This window comes from Zootoca vivipara, chromosome 2, assembly GCF_963506605.1.
Source record: "Zootoca vivipara chromosome 2, rZooViv1.1, whole genome shotgun sequence".
Lineage (NCBI taxonomy): Eukaryota > Metazoa > Chordata > Lepidosauria > Squamata > Lacertidae > Zootoca > Zootoca vivipara.
The window spans coordinates 58,057,852-58,080,670 of NC_083277.1; the positions used below are offsets into that span (position 1 = coordinate 58,057,852).

At 45.2% G+C, this 22,819-nt stretch overlaps 1 protein-coding gene across 4 annotated transcripts in view; it reads left to right on the forward strand.

Moving 5' to 3' along the window:
- The first annotated feature begins 296 nt into the window (after positions 1 to 296).
- The window catches only part of RNF44 (ring finger protein 44), a 68,078-nt gene continuing 45,555 nt past the window's right edge, over positions 297 to 22,819 (forward strand). Inside the window, exon 1 of one of the 4 annotated variants that reach the window (XM_060271604.1) lies at positions 297 to 672. The gene's annotated coding sequence lies outside the window, so the exon portion shown is untranslated. The other 3 variants (XM_060271605.1, XM_060271606.1, XM_060271607.1) reach the window with 3 other exon arrangements.

Consider the following 22,819-nt stretch of genomic DNA (forward strand, 5'->3'; position numbering starts at 1 on the left):
GGAGAGGCGAGGGCTGCGGCGCCTTTCTCAGGCGCCTTTCTCCGAGAGCAATTGCACGAGCCTGCCCGCGAGAGAGCAGAGCTAAGCGGCCTTGAAAGGCGCTCTCTCCCGCCCGCCGGCGCTTTCGAGACTTCTGCTCTCCACTGCCGGCCCTCTCCTTTTCCGGCGAGTTCCATAGCATTCCCGCCGGTTACCGGTACCCAGCGAGCAGTCCCTCCACTCCCGCAGATCGAGGGGCGCGTGCTTTTGACGCATTACGGGCGCAGCCGTCGGAAGCCCTCCGGAGGGGCCGAGGCTTTTAGGAGCAATACGGTCTTCTACCCGAGCTTCTCTCTCTCCCTTGCCCGTAGGTGCAGATGGAGACCGCTGCGGACGAGCCCACTTCCTCTGGAGGGGGAGGCTGCTGCTGCTGCTGCTGCCCTCGCTGCCGCTTCTCCTCCTCCTCCTCCTCTTCGACGAGCTGAGCACAGCGGCCGGTTCCATCGGGGGAGCTGTCTGGGGGGAAGGGGCTGGGAAGCCGAGGCGCGCGGTGGCGAGCAGGAGGCGGATCCAAGAGAACGGGCCCGAGCCGGGACCTCCGAGGAGGAGGACTGAGCCCGCGGGGCTCCCAGCGCCCGGCTATGCGAGGTGGCTGAGTTGGCGGCGGGGGAGAGGAGGTTCGGGTGCCGTCAGGTAAGCGGGGCGGTCAAGCGGGGCGGGCGCTCTGCACCTGCAAGGCCGGCGGTGATTCGCGGGCTTCTTTCGCAATCCTCGCCGGGAGAGGCAGGCGGCTGGCCGGGGATGAGGCAGCTGGGAGGCGGAGGCTGCGGGAGGAAGCGGAGGTAACTGCAGGAGCCGCTTGCACCGGGGAAAGGCGGAATGGACGGAGCCGGTGTGTGCGTGTGTGTGAACGCTCTCTCTCTTTCTCTCCTTGGAACCGGGGGTGTGGAAGCGGGCGAGCCGAGCCGTAGGCAGAAACGGATCGGGAGCCGCGGGCGCTCTTACCCCGGCGATCGGGGCCTGAAGGGCGGGTCCCGCTTGCAGGGGTGATGTAGGGAGCAGTTCCTTTCCGCGGGGGCTTGTTGGGGGACGAAGAGAGGAGGGCGTTCCCCCATTCCCGGGGCGGCTTGCCTCTGGCGCTTGAGTATAGTGCAGCGTAGGCTGCTAGGGAGCCCGAGCGGCAGCAGGCTCCTTTGTTCTGGGGTTACGGATTGGGACATACAGCGAGAGAATTATGGGGCTGTGTCGTCGTCTTCCCTCTCCACCTCCACCCCCTCCGAACGCATGCATTGGCCGATTACTTAAGATCCCTGGAGATGTCCTTTGCAGATCCCCTGGCTGCAGGAGAGGCTGTTGCTTGTGCAGCGTCTAGGCCGGGGGAGCAGCGGGAATGTCGTGGCTGCCTAGCGGAAGGGCTGTTGTGTTTAGGGAGGGCGTAGGGACCGCCTGGAGTTGCGCTGGGCCTGGAGTGGCGGCGGGGACCTGCCTTGGCCATTTGGGCGACGGAGGAGGGGCGATTAGTCGCGCCTGGACTTGGTGTTGGGCGACCCAGTAATGTCAAGCGCACTCAAGGGGCCTGTTGTGTTGGGCGTGGCATGGACCGCCACTGTGAAATTCCCACCACCACCCACTTTACCGATTTAACGCAATGCATTGCTTGGCTCTGGGCTGCAAATCTCATTGGGATCACTTAGAAGGCTTTGCAGTAAGTGTGAACTCTTGGCGTGACTACTGGGGTCGGGCGGGGGTGGGTGGGATCGGTGCCAGTAAAGTTTTTGTACACCAGCACCGTGTGTGTGTAGATTGTAAAACACCGCAGGGAAGGACTCCCCTACAGACACATCTTTCATTTATTTATACGCTGTTACAGTGACTTACGAGGCCAGTGCTGTGTGCATTTGGTACCTTTGTCTATGTTAACACTAATGAACTGATGCAATGAAGTCTCTTCTGGAGTTTGATAAATGTTTAGCTCTGCCTCCCCATCCCCTTTTCCTCTTGGATACTGGCAGAGGTGCGAATGCTTTTGCCTGCCTTCTGTACTGCATCATATAGATGTAGATTTTCTTCTTAACATGAAGGCACAAGTTAACAGAACCTCATATTCTACTCTTCTGGCAAAGAGCGAGAGCTGTAACTTGCATGATGGGATTTGTAGTTCAAGGTGTTTGCTGTTGTATTTTATAGATTCCTATTTGGCACCTTTTTTAATGGGGGGGAGGGTGTATTTTCAGCTGAGCAAGGGCTGAAGGGCCAGCAACATTGGCCTTGCTCACTGATTCACTAGTATACCAGGTGCTGGGCTCTTTAACCCTCTATTTCTCCCAGTGAAAGCAGCACTAATGGCTTTGGCAAAGTCCTATCCTTAAATAAGTATCTCAACTCTACACTCCTATATTGAAGCCAAGGTAACAGGAAAATGGTACAGAACAGCTTAGGTGCATAATCAGGAGGCTGTACCCAAATCTCTCATTTAATGCTGTTATTATTTTTCGAGTATGTATAGCACTGCTCTCTATCTGTGTGTGTGTTTTTAAAAAGTAAACTGTACATGCAAAAAAGGGAGCAGAATGTGACTAGTAATTGCAGTCCCCCCCAACAAATAAATCACCAAGGAGTTGGATGGCACAGAATCATATGCTGCAATTACAAAGCCGGTATCATTGCTGTGATTTTGGAAAGAGGATCCCCCCCTTGTGCTTACCCACTTCCAATTTGTACTTTGCCCCCCCTCCCAAAAAAATATGGTGACCTGTGTCAGGCTTTGAGAAAATATGGAAGAGATAAAAATGGGAATAGTAGAACTGTGTAAGTTTTGATATGACACATGAAGACTAGTGGCAAGTTACTAGTGGAGGACTGGGCATCCTAGAATTGGGTGGCTAATCTGTGCCTCTCCAGATGTTGTTGGACTACAGCTCCCACCAGTCCAGCCACCAGGTACCAATGGGCAGGAAACTGTAGTCCAGCAACATCTGGAGGGCTGCAGGTTCCCCGTCCCTGTACTAGATAGAAAGTTGAGCATGCTGCGGAAAAGCCAAAGGCATACTGGCTGAAATTCCCCTCGTGACAGTAAAGTGGTTTGTTCAATATTTCTCTGTTGCTCGGTTGTGGCATCATTTGGCAGCAGTGAGGCCTTGCCATATTTTACGAGAATTTGCAGAGGAGTAGCTGGGTTAATCCATTGCAGCAAAATGAACAGACACTCCCGAGACATCATAAAGACTAACAAACTGTTAGGGCAAAATTCTGGGTGCGAGAATGCTCAGCCACCCAGCTCATCAGGCAAGGGCCTGTGGTCGTTGCGGAGTATAAAAGGAAGGAGTCCAGCCATGATCCGGAGCAAACAGCAAGGTTTATTACTGCGCAGCAGGTTCAATGCCAGACTGAACACTGTGAACAGGGCTGCAAGAACTTTTAAAACTTCCCACCACCATCCCATAATGCACATCGAAAGCATCATACATACATCACTTGTGACAGGGTAAAAGGTCAGAAAAGGGGAAGGTGCAAGGGGCATTAGCATACAGGTAAACAGGAGGTAAGCAGGATTAGCATAAGGATGTCCCAGGACATTGTTAAGCAAGTACCAGTAAGTATCTGGGAAGGGATCCTTGAGTACCTGGTGGGGGGAAACAATGGGTCCAGTTGTGTGTATTGCCTCTGGCTTCGGAGGGTTGGGAATGGCAGGAGATGGTACCTGAATGGATTATGGATATGCAGAGGAGCACCACCCTGGCTACCTGACCTCTTGCTTAAGGGATTATGGCTGTTCCCTGCATCCCTGAGAGCCCTTGGCCAGAGTCGCAAAAAGGAGGTTTCATTTAGAAATAAAGATACACTGTATTCATTCATAAAGAAATATGGTTACATAGAGTCTCAGGCAACAGAGAAAGGGTAGGAAAGGGAGCCTTTATTACTCAGGGCTTGATCTTGAGGGGTTCGTGTTGGTGCGATACTAGAGTGGTGTTGTAGGATCAAATGGGGTCCCCTTGAGGGCATTAGTGCCAATCTTGATTCCCAAATGAAGCCTCGTTTGGGTGCCCCCCCCCTATAAAATTCCCTAACAGTCCCCCATTCGGAGATAGATTCGTGACCCAGTTCTGAAAGAACAACGAATCTTTTCTCCGCTCCTTCCTGCCCTTCCCTGGGGTCCTGGGTGCCAAAGCTCTGTGATCTGGTATTCTCCTTCCTCAAGTGTCGCATCTGAACATATTCTGGGAAGAGGGTACGGTGCTGAGAATAAGTTCTTTAGGGAAAGAGATTTGAGGGGTTTGTGTCAGGGAAGAAGCGGAACAGGGAACAACAAGGGTTAATACAATGCATGGCACAACAAAACACAGGTACACATAAACTAAAACAATTCCTTTAAATAACCATCCTAGGTTGGGGGGGGGGGCAGCCCCATATGTCAAAGTCCGAAAGTCCTTCATGTTGAATAGCTTCCAGTTGTCCAGCCAACTTATGGATATTGTTCAAGTATCCCGGAATATGTAGAGTCTGGTCTGTGACATACGTGCAGCACTCAGAGTTGATCAGGGCACAAGTCCCGCCCTCACTGGACAATAAAGAGTCCGTAGCAATTCGGTTCTGTTCTGTTCTGCCTTCTGCATGAATTTTAAAAGTACGCCTGTAAGTTTAAGATGTCTACATGGTTGGAGCTAGCTCCATACACAGGGAATAGTGCCCTGCCCCATGTTTCCCTATTGGCAGCCACGTCAGAGAGTTTGGGGAGGGATTTTGATTTTCCCTTATTCCTTTTCCTTCCCGCCGGTAAGTCGCGAGTGATAAAGCAAATCAGGTTCAAGAAAAGTTGGATCTGCTCCGAGCTGGCATGGGGCTGTACTGGTAGGGTGTGGGGGTTAGGAGTTTAAGAGGGTTATGTCCTTTGCAATCTCCCCGCAGCGCTGTGGTCCGGTGTGGTCCCATACTGGAGAGGTGGGTGAAGGGCCTATGGGGTGGTACCAACCCTCAAGGTACTCTTCCCCCTTTCCAGCCCTCTGTGTGTCCAGGATTCCACAGGCAGCAAAATCGCCTCAAACAAATCCCTTGTAGTTGGGGCTTTGAAAGTTTTGGGGTCAAGAGGAGGCACTGGAACCCAAACATTAGGTTTTCCGTTTGGTGTTGCTTGTCAGTATAAACATGCACAGCCCCTCCCTGCTCTATTTCTGTCCAATTTGGGTGGCGAAGGGCCTCACCTTGTCCATAGAGGAGGTACGATCCATTAGCACAGTCCATATGGTAGTATTGTTGTTCCATGGAAAGGTTGGCATATAGAGAGTTCCCAGTACTGAGTCCCAGTGATTTTAGGCACCAGCGAGTGACGTAGTAAGGTTTGGGAACCCGGGTGACAGAAGTTGAAATCCCCCATTCGGTCAGGGTTGTGGTCGCCCCCTAGGTCTACAGTGTGGTAGTCGAGGAAGTGGCAGTCAGCTTGCAGTCTGGAGCATTGGTCCGACAGGACCAAGGCAGGTTGAGAGCAGAAGAACAGGGTAAGGAGGTAAAGGATGGGACCCATGTTCAGTTCAACGTGGAGCGACAAACAACTGACAGCTGTCAAAGCATGAGTTGTCAAACGAAGCGATGAGTGAGCGGCTGACAGCTGTCAAAGCAGGAACTGTCAAAACAAAGCGACGAGTGAGCGGCTGAAGCGACGGTAGGAAGCAGGAGCGAAGCGAAGGCTGAAGCGACTGCAGGAAGGCTGAAGCGACGGCATGAAGGCTGAAGATAGACGGCAGGAACTATTCACGTCTTAGGCGCAATTTGATGGTGTTGGGGTCTGGAACTATCTCCGAGGTCCAGATGTCCAAAGCGGTTTAGAGGAGATCCTGGTCTGGTCCGGTCTGTTGGGCCCGATCTTGGTCCCGATTCAGGTCCGGTACTGTTTTCTTACACCTAGTGTGATGCAGCCAAGAGTTCTTCTCCCCTATTTTAGAGCAGTGGGTGAGGTGAGGAGAACTTGAGATGGTCCCTCCCAAGGTGGTCAAAGTGGCTGCTTCTGGTACACTTTAACTGAAATCCAGTCTCCAGACTTCATGGATTCTGAAGCCTCTTTTTTTGGTCAAATGAGTTAAAACAATTAAAAAAGATGTGTAGAGAAGGTTGGCACACTGCAGAGTGCCAGGTGGGACAAGAATATGTGGTGATAAGTTGGTCTAACTTAATAAATTGGTCTTAACAATAGCCTGATCTACTGGAAAGTATAAAAATGCATGAGAACCCTCCAATGGGGTAAAAGCAAAAGTATGGTAAACATAAAAACAATTACACAAAAACTGTGATCCCCCCTCCCCCCATGGAAATAACACACTATCAGACATAGTTCAGCAATTCTACATAATAACACATAATATACACAACATACAATTATTAATTCCACCCCAGTTGGATGTATTTGAGGAAATCTGTGGTTTTGAGGCAGTTCTTGCCTTTTTCACACATCTTTAGCCATTTGGCACATTTGCTTGAGGTTAGAAAGGGACAGAAAATGTCCTTACAATTCATCTCCCCCCCCCTTTTTGTCAGTCCATATCCTTTTGGAATGTGATTGTTGTGGCCAGAGTCTTCTTGGGAAGCTGTAAACAATAAAATCTTAATGCATTTAAGTATTTTATTCATCGCCTTTCTATATAGTTACTACTGTTATTACCTGCTAAGTTTGTTTGGTTCTTTTGCTAAAAGAGAACTTTATGAAGATAACTTAAAGGTGCTACCTGACAGAATGCAGTTACAAAACAATACTGTATTTGGAAGTACTTAGGTTAATTTCATAGACATAATGGAAAAATAAATAAATAAATGAAAGCAGATTATTTGCAACCTAAAAAGAAGCATCAAAGCCCAAAACAGAGGGAAGTCAACTTTATATAGCAGGGGGGAAGAATGCCTGTAAGGGAAGAAAGACTAAAAGAATAAAAGGGATTACTGTTTGTATCTCCTCTCTTTTTTTTTTTTTTTTGCTGTGGAAGAAAACAAGAGGCAAAATACACCAGGATTAATACCAGTATATGGTAGAGGTAAATGTGAGATTAGTACATCTCAAGGAAGCATTTACTGACGAAGCATTTGCCCAGTGACCAGAAGATAGCAATTTTCTATTAATTTACAAGTGTGGAGGGGGCGTCCCCCCTTTTGTGTAAATAACATACTGTCAGACGTACAGTAGTTCAATGTTTTTGTTGAATATCACACAACGTAAATTATATATCAGTTGTATGTCTTGAGGTCATCAAGTGAGCTTGAGACAATTCTGGCTGCTTTTAAATCCTAGGGCACAGAGTCTTGAGGTCGAAGAGAGAAAATATCCTTGTAATTCATCATAGTTAAGCATTTTATTCATTTAAATATTATTATTATCATTTATATTTAATTACTGCTGTTATTGTCTACTCAGTCTGTTTAGTTTACTTCACCTAGTTTGGCTGTGGAGGAAACAAAGGACAAAAATGTTGTTAATTAGGACACAATTGATAAGTTATTAACATTTTCCTTATGTGGTTCTGAATTCTCTTTGAGGTTCGCGTATCCTGTTTGAAAGGGACTATTATTACTATTATTATTTACAGGAAAGAATGACTTAGATGCTACATTCGTATGTACAGGAAGAAAAGGTAGAAATGCAAAAAAATTGCATAAATAAAACAAAATGATATTTAGATTACCACTCAAACAACATTTTTTTCAGATGGACTGGACACAAAGATATCAGATTAAAAGGAAAAAGTTACTATCAATTAATACGAAGACATTATAAAGACCACACATGTTAATATTGGACTGTAACCTTAAAGATTTGAAGGTGAATGGGAAAATAATGGAAAACTGATTTAATAAATGGAAGCTAGGAAAAGGACCCATACGTCACAGAAGGGGTGTAGCCCAAGACCGCCCTCCCTAGATTCATCATAGGTACATCATGAAAGGGGAGGTCTGGTAGCAGTAATCTGAGCAGTCTGGACCCTGCCCCCTGCCCCCAAAACCCAATCAACAAGAGATATTTACATTTCCCTGTTTCCCAGCCAAGTTAATCACACCCTTTTGTCTGGCACTCGGGTATCAGGATGCCAGGGATTACCTGAGACAATGAGAAGGTTCCCCCCACCCCCTTCTTCCTTGCAGAGGAACACCTGCTCAGAGAGTCAAAATGGTGTCAGTCAGGCCTGTCTTCCTGTGCTGCTTCAGACATGTGCCTGTACATTCATGTACATGTTTTATGAACAATTATTATATATGTGACCTTAAAATTCTTATAACAGAGCCTTAGTTTGCATAGTCTGTCTGTCAACTGGGTGGATCTGACCATCAGGGTAGTATGAAGAGAAGACAGCTATTTTCTATGAATTTCCAAGTGTGAAGGGCGCTTTACATTAAGAAATTTGAATAATATTTCATGTGCAGAGTATAACCTTGACACCTCTTAAGTTACAACCTTCTTTTTCTCCTCTCTTTCTCTTCAAGCTGACATAGTCTCTGTGCATGTACAGAGTTCATGATTTAGAAATCCATTGTACCAATTGAAAGTGTTGCAGCTGTTGGCTAAGTCACCATTTGAATAGAGGAAGGGAAGGGTGAATAGGTTAGATTTTACCCAGAAACCCAGCAATTTACACTTCCACCAAACCAGCAACAAAAGTGGTCAAATTAAATTCTTTGGTAAGTTTAAATCCATTTCTTTAGCCTTTGTGTCCTGAGATATTTCTGACCTCTTATTTCCTGTTCCTTGCTGCTTAGGAGGCAGGCTTATAAATCTTAAACTTTAAATATATAAAACTTCAATATCCAGACAACGCAATATTTTCACCAGAAAGCTGCAAGAAAAGTTTGGTCAAATTAAACTCCTTAATGAAGTCATGGCACTAATTAGCCATGTTTACTGTACTATATAAACATCTCATACCCCAGGCAAAAGAAATCTAGATTTGCCCCCTTTATCTACAGGGTTTTTGGGGTGCAGACTTTTATTCAAAATATTTCACAAATGTGGATTATTATTATTAGTGTGCTTTCCCTCTAGTCATTAGCGGAACAATGACCCGCCCCCTTATGTACGGGTAAATGACCAGTCAGAATTCATAAATTGCAAATGTTTGTTTGTTTTAAATAACTTCAGCCATGGGCAGACTAAAATTCCCTGCCCCCTCATATATGGGAAAATGGCTACAGGGTCACAATTCATAAGATATATTCTGCCATTTATTTACAAGGGGAAATGGTCAAGACTTTTATATGTGCTTAAACTTTAAACCTTAATAGACAAAATGGTAAAACTCATATAATCACTCCTTAAAAAAGACACTCTTGTTCTAACTCTGAAAACCAATAATCTTTCCTTGCCAGAAAGCAGAGCTGGGCTGAATTTCAACCCATCACCACATCAGACACATTGCCTTTCACATAGCTCTAAAATGGGAGTTAGAAGGGACCCTGTGGTCATTTAGTCTAACCCTCTAAGATACAGGATCCACAAGATTTGAATTAAAATACCAACTTTATACAGAACCCTTTAGCAGATGAGTTTTTCCTTAAGAGGTTATATCAGGAGCCCAACACAATTGAAGTTAAAACTAGACTCAGATAGACAATTCCTGGCTAAGGAAGCTCTACTTTTGACAAACAAATCACCTTTATAGGAATAGCTGTTCAATTTTCCTTTAGTCAATATTCCTCTAGTCACTTGAAGAAAGACTCCCCTTTTGAGCCTCTCTCAATAACAAACATTTGCACACCTCATGAAGTGAACATTTTCAAGTTTCAAAATATTTTCAAAGTATTGAGCAAGCATTTTCAAGGTTACTTACAAACACATTCTCTTTCTCTCCTACCTACCTAGCACCTTCGCATCACATACAACATACAATTTCAGACACATTCTCTCTCTCTCTCCTTCTACCTACCTAGCACCTTCACATCACATACAAAATGTAATTTCAAACACATTCTCTCTCTCTCTCCTTCTACCTACCTAGCACCTTCACATCACATACAAAATGCAATTTCAAACACATTCTCTCTCTCTCTCCTTCCACCTACCTAGCACTTTCATATCACATACAACATACAATTTCCTCATTTAACTCCCCCCCCCCATTTGCAAGAGTCTGGTAGGGTTGGAAGGGATCTTGAGTAATCTAGTCCATCCCTTCTGAAATATGGGGATCTCAACACTATCATCGCCCTTTCAAAGCAGGATACACATACATTTGAGTACAGATGGCTAACTGGGAAGGAAACACGGGCTATGCCCTATCACGGAAGCACACATGTGTACTAAGGGAAAAGGAAGGAAGGGGAAGATTAAAAGTACCAACTTTACATGGAGGCCTTTAGCAAACCTGAGGGTTGGATAAACAGTTTTAAGAGGGAATTTACTTTCTCACTACCACCATTCTGTCCAACTGGACCAAGGTTAAACTGACTCAGATAGACATTTGCTGGCTATGGAGCCTCTACTTTTAATAACATTTCCCTAGAAGGAACACCATATTTCATAGTCACATGGTCCTAATACTTCCAAGGATTCCTCATAACAACAACACTCTTCTCTCAGAAGGAGACCTACCTAAGGCTTTATGAAATATAGACACTGCATTTTAGCTTGCAAAGAGCTGTTGTGCTCAATGAAGCTGGTTGCAGCAGAAACATTACATACAGAGCACATGGCTCCCTTGTTACACAGACCTTAAACATTGTGAGTTCACAAACAAACATTTTCAAAGTTACAATCTCCCTTTTCCTAGCTTCCTGCTCCCCCTTTCTGTACAGAAAGGGGTAGGTATACACACACACCCTCTTTTACTCTCTGGAGAAAGATTGGCCTTCTACAGCCTCTTACAACCAACAAACATTCACACACCACTTCCACCCTTTTTCAATATTTGCCATGTTTTTGGGTTGATCAATCCCTTAACATAAAATTATTTAAGCAAGCTTGCATTATTATTATTTTTAAACTTTTTTTTTTTTAACTTAAGGAAGGCAGTCTGTAGAGGTCATGGCCAATTTTTAAACACAAACTCCTTACATTCCCAAACCTTGATTACATTTCTTATTTATTTCAAGGGAAACAACGATCTCTAGCAGACACAAGGAACAGATGCACACACACTTAACAGACAAAACAAATAACAGACAACATGTAACGTGAAAACATATATATACCATTCCTATTGTTTCTCAGTCCTAAATAAAGTTACCTAGCTATTTCACAGAGTTTCTCCTGAGCCCTAGCTATCTGGTTTCCTCCCCAGACCTTTGGTGCTCACTTTTCCCGTTTCTCTTTGGGGTGCTTCCAACCACTCTGCCATGTCCTGCCTAATCCCTGTTAGGCTACCCCTCCTGGCAACCTCCTACCTATCGTCACAATCTTGAGAAATAGGGGACCCTACTGGACGCCCACGCTTTGCGGTGCCAGATCAGGTACCCCCTTGGATAGAATTTTCGCTCCGGAATACCCCCCTTGCTTTTGGAAGCGGGCTCACGCACGATACACGTGTTACGTGGCTCGACCAGTGCGGCTGGGGTAAAGACAGGACAGAAAAGGCTTCAGCCTGCTGGCTGAAGTGGTTGAAAAAGAGCCTTTGGTCCCTTGCTTTTGGACAGGGCCTTCCTGCCAGGGCGGCTGACCAAAGGACCCCCACTCTTTTCTGGAAAAGGGGGGGTGGAGAAGCAACAGAGATAGAGCTCAGAACTCCCCTTTCGAGTTGAGCACGGCACACGGTCCGGAGAGACAGGACAGAAAGCACGATAGATAAGAGGGCAGAGAATTCAGTTGCCAGGAGATACCACCCCGCTACCACCAGTGCACTGGGTTTTAACCTTATACTCACACACTCCTCCGTGTTGATCCTGGGGATGAAGAAGCTGGCCGGCCGGTTCTTGCCTTTGCTCCCTGGCTGGGTCCTTCGAGACTTGCAGATTACCGCCTGGAGGATGGCCGAGGGTCCAAAGGGGTCTTCCCAGGCAAAAGGGCCTGGTGCCGGCTGAAGATCTTGGGGCCCTCAGTCAGCCACACAGGAGAACCGCAAGTCCCTGTTCGGGCGCCAAATGTTAGGGCAAAATTCTGGGTGCGAGAATGCTCAGCCACCCAGCTCATCAGGCAAGGGCCTGTGGTCGTTGCGGAGTATAAAAGGAAGGAGTCCAGCCATGATCCGGAGCAAACAGCAAGGTTTATTACTGCGCAGCAGGTTCAATGCCAGACTGAACACTGTGAACAGGGCTGCAAGAACTTTTAAAACTTCCCACCACCATCCCATAATGCACATCGAAAGCATCATACATACATCACTTGTGACAGGGTAAAAGGTCAGAAAAGGGGAAGGTGCAAGGGGCATTAGCATACAGGTAAACAGGAGGTAAGCAGGATTAGCATAAGGATGTCCCAGGACATTGTTAAGCAAGTACCAGTAAGTATCTGGGAAGGGATCCTTGAGTACCTGGTGGGGGGAAACAATGGGTCCAGTTGTGTGTATTGCCTCTGGCTTCGGAGGGTTGGGAATGGCAGGAGATGGTACCTGAATGGATTATGGATATGCAGAGGAGCACCACCCTGGCTACCTGACCTCTTGCTTAAGGGATTATGGCTGTTCCCTGCATCCCTGAGAGCCCTTGGCCAGAGTCGCAAAAAGGAGGTTTCATTTAGAAATAAAGATACACTGTATTCATTCATAAAGAAATATGGTTACATAGAGTCTCAGGCAACAGAGAAAGGGTAGGAAAGGGAGCCTTTATTACTCAGGGCTTGATCTTGAGGGGTTCGTGTTGGTGCGATACTAGAGTGGTGTTGTAGGATCAAATGGGGTCCCCTTGAGGGCATTAGTGCCAATCTTGATTCCCAAATGAAGCCTCGTTTGGGTGCCCCCCCCCTATAAAATTCCCTAACACAAACTTATTGTGATATACCGGTAAGTCTTTTGTGGGTCAGAGCTCACTTTGTCACTGAGATATATGAAGTGGAATATGACTAAGTGAGCACATATGGTAGGTAAACCTACAAAAGAGAAGTAAATTGGTTTTGATCTGTGCTTCCCCCCCAAAATGTTAAGGATTGGCTTTTCCTGTGTGCATCTCCTCACATGCTTACATAAATGTGCGGCTTTCACCGCCAAATAAACACCCCCCCCTTTAGTTTGGTAGTGTCTTAACCTGTTGTCGCACCTTTGTTGGACAATGTCTTCTGTAGGGATGGGGAATGTCTGGCTTATTAATGGCTGTGCTTTTGACATTAGTGAAAACCAGCCTTTTCTATCAAGACTTTTGGGGGATTTGGCAAATTGGGTTTGTGGGCCATTGTGTTGGTTGTTGAGTGCTTTCATTGATTTATGTTGCTAGCCATCCTGGTTGTTGCTGCGTGTTCACTTTGTTTAGAAAAAGAGGCAGGATATATAAACTTTTAAATAAATCAAGTTAAACAGCAAAATACTGCTATAGAGCTGGCATAGTACTATGCAAAACATGCAGCAGCAGCAGCAGCAACAACAACAATTTTTCCAGAGAATGTTTGCCTGGCTTGGTCTCATCCTGAGTTAGTATCAGTTGTTGCACTTCTAAAGGGGAAAAAAATCATAGCTCTTTTGTTGGACTTTACTCTTTAATGATTGTGGTTTGACATGGTAGCATGTTATCAACAGTTCTAAGAATTTTGGCTAGGAAGTGGTCTGTAAATAAGATTCTTTTGCTGCTTAAAAATATTATTTTGAAAATCTTTTTTTTAAGCAACTCTTAGGTGAAATGACTGCATAGAGGGCAGCTCTGAATCACTTGTATTAAAAAAACCCTGCCTTGAAAACTAGCTGTGTGATAGAGAGGTCTTGACATAATAATGACTTTGGTCTTACTTGCACATACAAAAGGCCAAGTCAATATTTTAGGGCTTGCTTGATCTTGTAAATTTCCTAAGTGACCACACACAGTGCAGAAGGTAGACCAGCAAACAGACTTTTCAAACAAACAGTACCACACAAACTGTGCTAGATTTAGCTAAGTGCATTGCAAGAAGTTTTGTCAGCATCAAGAAAATGTCAAATGCCCACACTCAGTCCTTTCCTCCCCCTCTTATCCACCCAGTGATACTAAAGATACAGATAATAAGTGCTAAAAGGTTTCCTATCTTGAGCCTGTTGTTGTTTGTTTACATCAGGAATGGGGCTTGTATCTCCCACCATCCCTGATTATATAGGTCATGCTGCCTGAGGCTGAGGGAGTGGTAGTCTAACAATACCTGGTTTATATGATCAAGTTCTATATCATAACTCTTCAGGGAATATACATGATGTATAATCTGTTGTTTGAAGTACTAATTCTACATTTATTTCACTGAAAATACCTGAGCAGTTAAGTTATGGCCTGGAACCTGGACCAGGAGTTGCTTGGTGTATCTGTTGGCATCTGTTGATGGTCCTGCCATCTCTACCATAGAACCAGCTCATTTTTTGTACCTGTCTGTATGGCATTCTACCTCCCTCCCACAACACCCACCATGTTCTGAATTATTTCCCACTTACAACTTACCAAGCTAAGGTAATGCCCACAAGGTATGGGGACGTTACCTGCGGAATTCATCCCCCTCTAAGGCTAACCCTATTGCTCCATTGCATAACACAGTGGGAATCTGTTGCCCCATAGCAACTTAGCAGTTGCCTTTGCTCAACAGAGATGCTGTTTTTTCCTGACTAGCAATCAAATGACATGAGAGCATTATGCTGCCACTGTTCATTCCCATGGGGTGATAAAGCAGCCAGTTACCCCCATATGCCATGGAGCAAATGATTGGCCATGGCCCTAGATCCATCCCAGAAAGTACTGACTGTTGGCAAGCAATTCCTTCCTCTGGGTGGAGATGAGGAATAGATTGGTGCTTTGCTCTCAAGTAAAGGTAAAGGTAAAGGGACCCCTGACCATTAGGTCCAGTCGTGACCGACTCTGGGGTATCGGCGCTCATATTGCGTTATTGGCCGAGGGAGCTGGCGTACAGCTTCCAGGTCATGTGGCCAGCATGAAAAAGCTGCTTCTGGCAAACCAGAGCAGCACACGGAAACACCGTTTACCTTCCCGCTGTATCTACTTGCACTTTGCCATGCTTTCAAACTGCTAGGTTGGCAGGAGCTGGGACCGAACAATGGGAGCTCACCTCACTTAGTGCAAATGTGCTTTACACTACTGTAACAGCACTTACAAAGAAATGTTTTGTCATCTGACCCCACTGCCTGTCAAGCAAAATAGGGAGAGCAGCTGCAATTCTGCACCTTGTCAGCTCTACTCAGAGGGTGAGTGTTCTGGGTTCTGGTGGCTTTGTAGTGCTATGTGGGTAATTATGCACATCACAATTAAAATAATAAGCCTGGGTTCATAGCAGAAGCTAAAATACAAATAGTACCAACTGCCTGTCCCTGAGCTTTATTATATGTCATCTTTGGCTGCTTGATTTCAGGATGCCGCCCATCAAAGCGGGAATATGGACCTTCTGTTATGGTTTGCTCCTGGTTTTTAGCTTGAAAAGTAATTCTTATTTTTCTATCTCCTTAAAAAGAAAACTTGATGCACTGAGTGAAGTGGATTGCAGCCCACAAAAGTTTGCCACAATAAAGTTGTTGGTCTTTAAAAGTGTAACAGGCCTCTCTTTGTTTCTTGTGTGTATATGTGTCTACCTGTCTTCCGAAGTTGTGGAAAGCCTTAAGGAAGTCCTTGTTGGAAGAAACAGATATGAAGTTCAGTTTTGCCAGAGAGGTTGTGGAATGGACAGGGGAAATCCAGGCATGATTTATAACAACTGTGGGGCGACTGCTGGCACGGTAACTGAATGGGGAACAATTTACTTCAGCCTGGTTCAAGATAGTAGGTTACAGTACTTTGTCCCCAGTAAACACCTGATAGAAATGCCTGCAATTCTCATCTTTGTTGCCAGTCCTGATGGGAGAGGCAGTGAATGGAAAGAGCTGTGAGAACTTTACTGTGCATCCTAACAGGAGATCTCTTGGAGGAAATGCCAAACAGTCGAGCCTGCTGTTGCACCGGCTTGATAGGGATATTTCAGAAATGCTCCTTCTTAACAGCACAGTTGTGGCTTTTGTTATTCTCATGATGGACTGTATCCTTTCAGTGTTGGCAGCAATATGGGCTCCTTGCATGCCACCCTCAGCCTCTACCCACAATGTGGGCTGCAGAGAGTGCTTAGTGTTCACTGTGGCCATGGCACAGGGATGGTCAACCTTTGATTCTCCTGAGGTTATTGGAGTCCAGTTCCATAATCCCTGACCATTGACCATTCAGGCTGAGGCTGATGGGAGTCCAACAATCTCTGGAGGGACTGCAGCTTCTTCTTTATTCTCTTCTGTCCCGAGAGAGACCATGTCCCTTCTGAACTTTGCCATGCACATCAATTGTGGCACAATGCTGATATGGAAAGAAGCTAGCACACTTGTCATATCAGCACTGTGCAAGGCGTTCAATATTTCATATACAGTCTGTGCAAATGCACTCTGTATTTTCTCAGGGCCTGCCTGTCTAGAAGGCTGGTTTGAACTGGCAGGTGAGTGTGCATTCATCTTGAGTTCCTCCCCTTCATTTGACATGTGCCAGTACAGCATGTACACATCACATCCTGTACAGGATGTGCGCCCAGTCCCCATGGGCCTAGCTCTCCTAAGCCTTATTTGCATGCCCACAGCAATGCTATGTCAGTGAGTTTAAGTGCCAGGAAAACTGTCCCCTAAGCTGCACTCCCTTCTTTCCCTCCCACCCTCCCTTCTAGTGCTAGTTGCATCTGCTGACTTCTGTTTCAGTGTATCTGAAGAAGTGTGCATGCACACGAAAGCTCATACCAATGACAAACTTAGTTGGTCTCTAAGGTGCTGCTGGAAGGATTTTTTTTATTTTTTAGCATGATGTCACCTTCATTGTCCCTTCTTTCCCAATAGTCAGGCACAGTTTGTTCCTTAGCTGCATTGGCTATGCCTCTCCACGTTTGGCTTTCCAGTAGTTTGGGAGCATGTTAAGGTAGCCAACAATAGCCTTTGTGTTCTGGCCTTATATAAATTACCTGGACGAAGGTGTGGTATTTGCACTTGTCAAAGGAAAGTGCTTTCTCAACGGGAGTGAGGGCTAATCATACAAGTGTTTGGAGAAGCCCCTTGCTTGCTAGGTGTGTGATTACAAAGGATGTGGGAGGAAGAGCCTTAATATAGTACATTATTGGGTAGATCAGTCTTTTCCCACCTGGTGCGCTCTAGTTTTGGACTACAAGTCTTATCAGCCTCAGTCACCTGTGACCAGTGGTCCAGGATTATGGGAGTTGTAGTACAAAATATCTGGAGGGTGCCAGGTCTGGGAAGGCTGGTTAAACTTAATTTATTTGCTACATTTGTATCCCACTGTTCCTATGAGAAGAGCAGAATAGTATTGTATCCTCCAAGCAACTGTATTGATAGTCCGTGTTGACGTTGGGTTGCAGATGGCCTGGCTATGTAACTTATACATGGGATGGGGCTTGGAGGGGAGTGAGTCTTTGGCTCATATACCCACCCTACTAAGCACAAACCTTGCCAAATGAACTTGAGTTCATGTGAGCAGACCATACTCATATGATCTCTCCAGCCACCTACAGAAAAGTGATGGGTTGTGGCATATTTAGAGTTGACATTTAAATATTCCAGATGCAGTTGGAGGGGGTGTCTGGATTCACGGTTCACCCCCCACGCACCATTCCATGTATAGCTTATGACCCCATACGTCATTCATCAATTACAGCATTTGCCAACCTGGTGCTCTCCAAAGGTTTTGGAATCCCAACTTGCATCAGCCCCAGCCAGCGCGGCTGTAGTCCATAACATCTGGCGGGGCATTAGGTTGTCAGTGGCTGATCTGGGGAGGGGGGTTAAGTGTTCCCTACTTGTTAGAGCACAACTTGCTTTAGCCGAGGAATGCTGGAAGTGGAGCTTGTTGCTTTGGTATTCCCCCACACCCATTTAATGCTGAAGTCTGATAAAAAGATAAATGGCACAGTCTCCCCTTTCATTGAGGACTAAATCTGGCTTGTAAAAAACGACGGTAGAAGTGACGTTCCCTTCAGCAGCTGCTGCTGAATGACATGGTTTATGGCTCCCATTTTCAGGCAACGTGTAATAACAAACAAGAGCAGGGGAGGGGAGGAGGATGATCTGAGGCTTGTGCAGGGGCAATACTTGCTCCTTGAGACTGCCTTGTTTCCTTTGCCTGTGACAGATGCTGCCCCAATGCAAGGAATTGATTGGGCAGTAAAGCCCAAAGTCTTGCTAACCAGGGGGGGGGGTGCAGTACAGGATAAGATGGTGGATTTCTTGGTATTAAGTGGAAGGGAGTTTTTAAGAGAGATTCGATTAGTCCCGTTTTATGAACCCGTTGGAAGAATGGAAGAGCGATGAGTGTGGGATGGTTAAAGAAGCCTAGAAACGTGGATGCTTACTGTTGAGATATGCTGGCTACCGTGAGCCCATGTGCTTGGCAAACAACACCAGCAGATGCCACCCTGTTTGCACTGGGCCTTGACTAATGAAAGGCAGTTTCCTGATTTCCTTAGTTATTCTGACACATCCCACTGCTTTGCTGGAATAAGAACTACTTGGCATAGGCAGGATCCTCTATTAAACTAGTGAACTGCAAGAGTTCCAGGATAAATGTTTACACTTTTCTCCTTTTTAAATGTGAAGGCTGTGTGCACTTAAAATAATAATTATGTGGCAAGATTTCCCAGCTTTCATGTAGAAAAAGCCCAAACCCTGCAACCTGCATAAGGAAAATAATATTGAGTGTATTTACATTATATTTTGTTTAATTTGTCCCATTTCTCCTGTTCATGGGAGACTGAAGAGGCATGCAAAAATGTCAAGTTAGAACTTATCCAAACCTCCAGGAGAATGCTTTGAAGCTGCCCAATGCTTATGGGACCCCCTCCCCTCAGTTCCTTATTTGTAATTGTCATCTGGAGTTATCACACATTTAATGCAAGTTGTGCAATACCGGTAACATTTTTGATTGGAGCAAATCACTGTCAGTCTTGAAGAGCGTAGTCTCCCAGTCATGGGGATACATGATAATAGGGTTTAGGGCATATAAACTTTCCTTGCTTGTTACATTTGCTGATTAAGATGTGTTTTGAACAGGGAACTAGCAATCAACTTCTCAATTGTTCTTACGCTAGGTTTTCCCACCTCCTTTTCAAATCTATCCTTGCTGTCCTCAAGGTTTGTCTCTTGACTTACCTATTTTTTAAAAAGCTGGAATTTTGTGCTCTGTATCACATAGGTTTCCCTGTGCCTGCACAGAATATATGCAGCCCAACTTGGGGTACCTCTTCTACATTCCTTTAAGGACTCTGCTTGCCACAAAGCATAGGTTATCTATTGGAAGGTCCTTCTGATGTAAAACCTGAGGACTGGCTTTCCTTTTATAGTCCCCACACTATGTAGCGACTTGCAATAAAATGCATTGAATGAAAGTTGACTTGCATGACACATAGGAACAGGAGGAGGAGACCTCCATGTTTGAGGGCAAAAGCAAAGATAATTTCCCACCACCCGCATTTAATTAGGACCAAAAACACATTTTTGACCATGGAGAGGTTCTGGTATAAATTGTTTTTTGCTGAAGTAAAGGAGATATTGGGCTGAACATTTCCTCTGTGAACTCAGAGCTTAAATACAAACCATGTTAGATCAGAGAATTCTTAAGAAATGCTGATGGAATCCAAACAGTCTAATCCTTTTGCTGAACTGGCCTTATGATGCATATTCTTGCTTTACAGAGTGTTTGTAGAATTGCTGTGGGAAGCAGGGGGGTCTGCTCAGTTCGTTAACAGTGGATTCCTGAAAACTGATATATATATTAGGATGCTGGATAGTCAGTTGGTCAGAGCATGGTGCTACTAACTCCAAGGTTGCAGGTACAATCCCCGTATGGGACAGTTGCATATTCCTGCATTGCAGGGGGTTGGACTAGATCAGGCATGGCCAAACTTGGCCCTCCAGATGTTCTGGGACTAAAATTCCCATCACCCCTGACCACTGGTCCTGTTAGCTAGGGATGATGGGAGTTGTAGTCCCAAAATATCTGGAGGGTCAAGTTTGGCCATGCCTGGACTCGATGATCCTTAGGGTCCCTTCTAACTCTACAATTCTATGATTGGCATGGAAGATGGATCTGGTTTCCTTTGGATCAGCTAGTGCCTGATTGCCAGGATGCTTGCAAAGAATGCTAGTCTAGGTAGACCTTGACTCGATCTAGCAAGGCACTTCTTATCCTCTTAAGAAAAATCTGCTTGTTGGCACTGTGGATTTGGTGGGGTTTTTGCGGGTGTATTGTGCAACAATAGTGCTTTATACTGGACTGTCCGTACATCATTCAGCTTTATTCTGTGATGTTTCCCCAATGTTGCATATTATTGCCATCTGGAAGGGGAACTCTTATTGAGCTATAGTGCAACAAATGCAGATAACCTCCCCCCCACTCCCCCCAAAACCACCCAACCCTGAAACATCTGTGGTATGAAAAATTACAGGAATTCAGCAGGAAGCTTTCCAATTGGAAACTAAGTAGTATGATCACCCCAAAACTTCTGCGGGCACAAATAGAACTGAATTTGGGACCATGTTTAAACCACGCTGATACTGTGATGAGCACAAAAAAAAATCATGAATGCAGCATAAAAGGACATAAGGAGAGTTCCCATTGCTGTGTGTAGACTAGTTGTGTTTTTTGTTAAGAGATGCGGAGTATGTACTCCAGCTTTGTAAACTAATTGCTGTATGCAATTTTCTGGGGTTATTTTATTTATTTATGTTGTTATATCCCAACCATTCTCCCAAAGGAATCCGAACTATTCCAGTATAGATGAAGACTGGGAAAGATCTTGGCTTAAAAGATTTGTTGCAAGAGGAAGGTATTCAGTAGGCACTAGAAAAAGACAACAGAGATAGTAATTGTATCATATTCCTCAAGGGGAGGGAAGTCCAAAGGGAAGGTGCCACAAGACGAAATGCATAATAATCCTATATTATGCAGAATGGACCTCTTGAGAAGATGGTATTTGCAGGAGGCTCCTACTTGCAGGGGGTAGTGATCTATTGGGCACATAAGTGGTTGAGATGATCTTTCAGGTATCCTGGTCCTAGGCTGTGTAGGGCTTTGTACGTCAAAACCAACACATTGAACTTGACCCAGAAGCTAATTGGCAGCCTGTGCAAATCTTTCAAGAGTTGGGTAAAATGGTGACAATATCTTGCCCAAGTGAACAGTCAAGCTGCTGCATTTTGCACCAGCTGCAGCTTCTGGACCAACCTCAAGGGCTGCCCCACGCACAGTGCATTGCAGTAATCCAGCCAGGAGGTTATCAGTGCATGGATGACAGTGGTAGGTTGCCATGGTCCAGAAATGACCATAGTTGTTTTATCAATCAAAGGCGATAAAAGGCACTCCTAGTTACTGAGGTCAGCTTGGCCTCTAGAGGAAAGTGGATTTGGGAGCACCCACAGACTTCAAACCTGCTCTTTCAGGAAAGAGCAAGACCCCATCCAAAATATGCATTTTGCCTAGTTATCGCATCACCAGGATTCAGACCAAGTTTGCTGTCTTTCGTTATTTAATGCCTTAGTTGTTAATAGCTGGTTTTGTACTTTGGTGTTTTTCAGGCTTTTGTATTTAATCTAGATATATCATAGTCTTTGTTTTGTAAGCTACTTAGGATACACTTTTGTACAATAGCAGGATTGAAATAATAGGTCTGTTTAACAGGCATGTTTAAGCATACTGGGGTTCAAAAATGAGTTTGGTTCTTTTTTTGTGTACGATGGGTGAAAAGGCGTCTGCAAAAATGAAGGTGTTACTCGGTATCAGCTCCTGCACAGATGATAATGACTGAAAGCTTTTCCTATGAATAGCTTTGTGAGCTGGCTGTTGGTATTGAAGCGTTTTCTTATGTCCTTTACATATTTAGAAATAGTGTCAATATTGTTAGTTCTGTAGTTCATACACCTTGGTATCACCTCCATCTGCGGCAGGTACTGCCCCTAGCATTGCAATTCTATCCATACTCTGACTCGTGGCCTCAAACTGGCCAGGTGACAACCTTGCTTAGGTCTGACAGTAGTGAGTGTCAAGTGGGTCACACCCTTTCTATAGTTAAGCGCTAGCTTTTCGGGACAATCTTTTCCAAGTTGCTCAGAGCAGAGGGAGCGGGCCATATCTCTGTAATTGTTATTTTGGTAAAAATCCATGGTATCCACTTTTGCTGTGTGGTGTGCTGTTAACATGGCTGTCCCTATTTTCAAAAGTATTTATATACTGCCAACACATACAAAATATCAGGGTGGTGTACAATAAAACACGGGGGGAAATGCTGTAAAATGGGCATTAAAATGACTGGCTACTGAAAAAAATGTAAACAGCTGCATAAGCCTGTTGGCATAAAAAGGCCTTCAGGAGGATCCTCAGCATGCGGCTGGTGACACTGAGTCTAGGCAAGCTTTGGACTTACACACTCTTCCTTTTGCCATGAGGAACTTGTAGTTCTCATTTAGTTTCTCCATAGCTTGCTGTGTCATCTGAACATGGCAAAGTTGGTTAATCTTACCCAGGGGTCAGCAAACTTTTTCAGCAGGGGGCCAGTCCACTGTCCCTCAGACCTTGTGGGGGGCCAGGCTATATTTTGGGGGGAAATTCCTATGCCCCACAAATAACCCAGAGATGCATTTTAAATAAAAGGACACATTCTACTCATGTAAAAACACTCTGATTCCCGCACCGTCCATGGACTGGATTTAGAAGGCAATTGGGCCAGATCTGGCCCCCAGGCCTTAGTTTGCCTACCCATGATCTT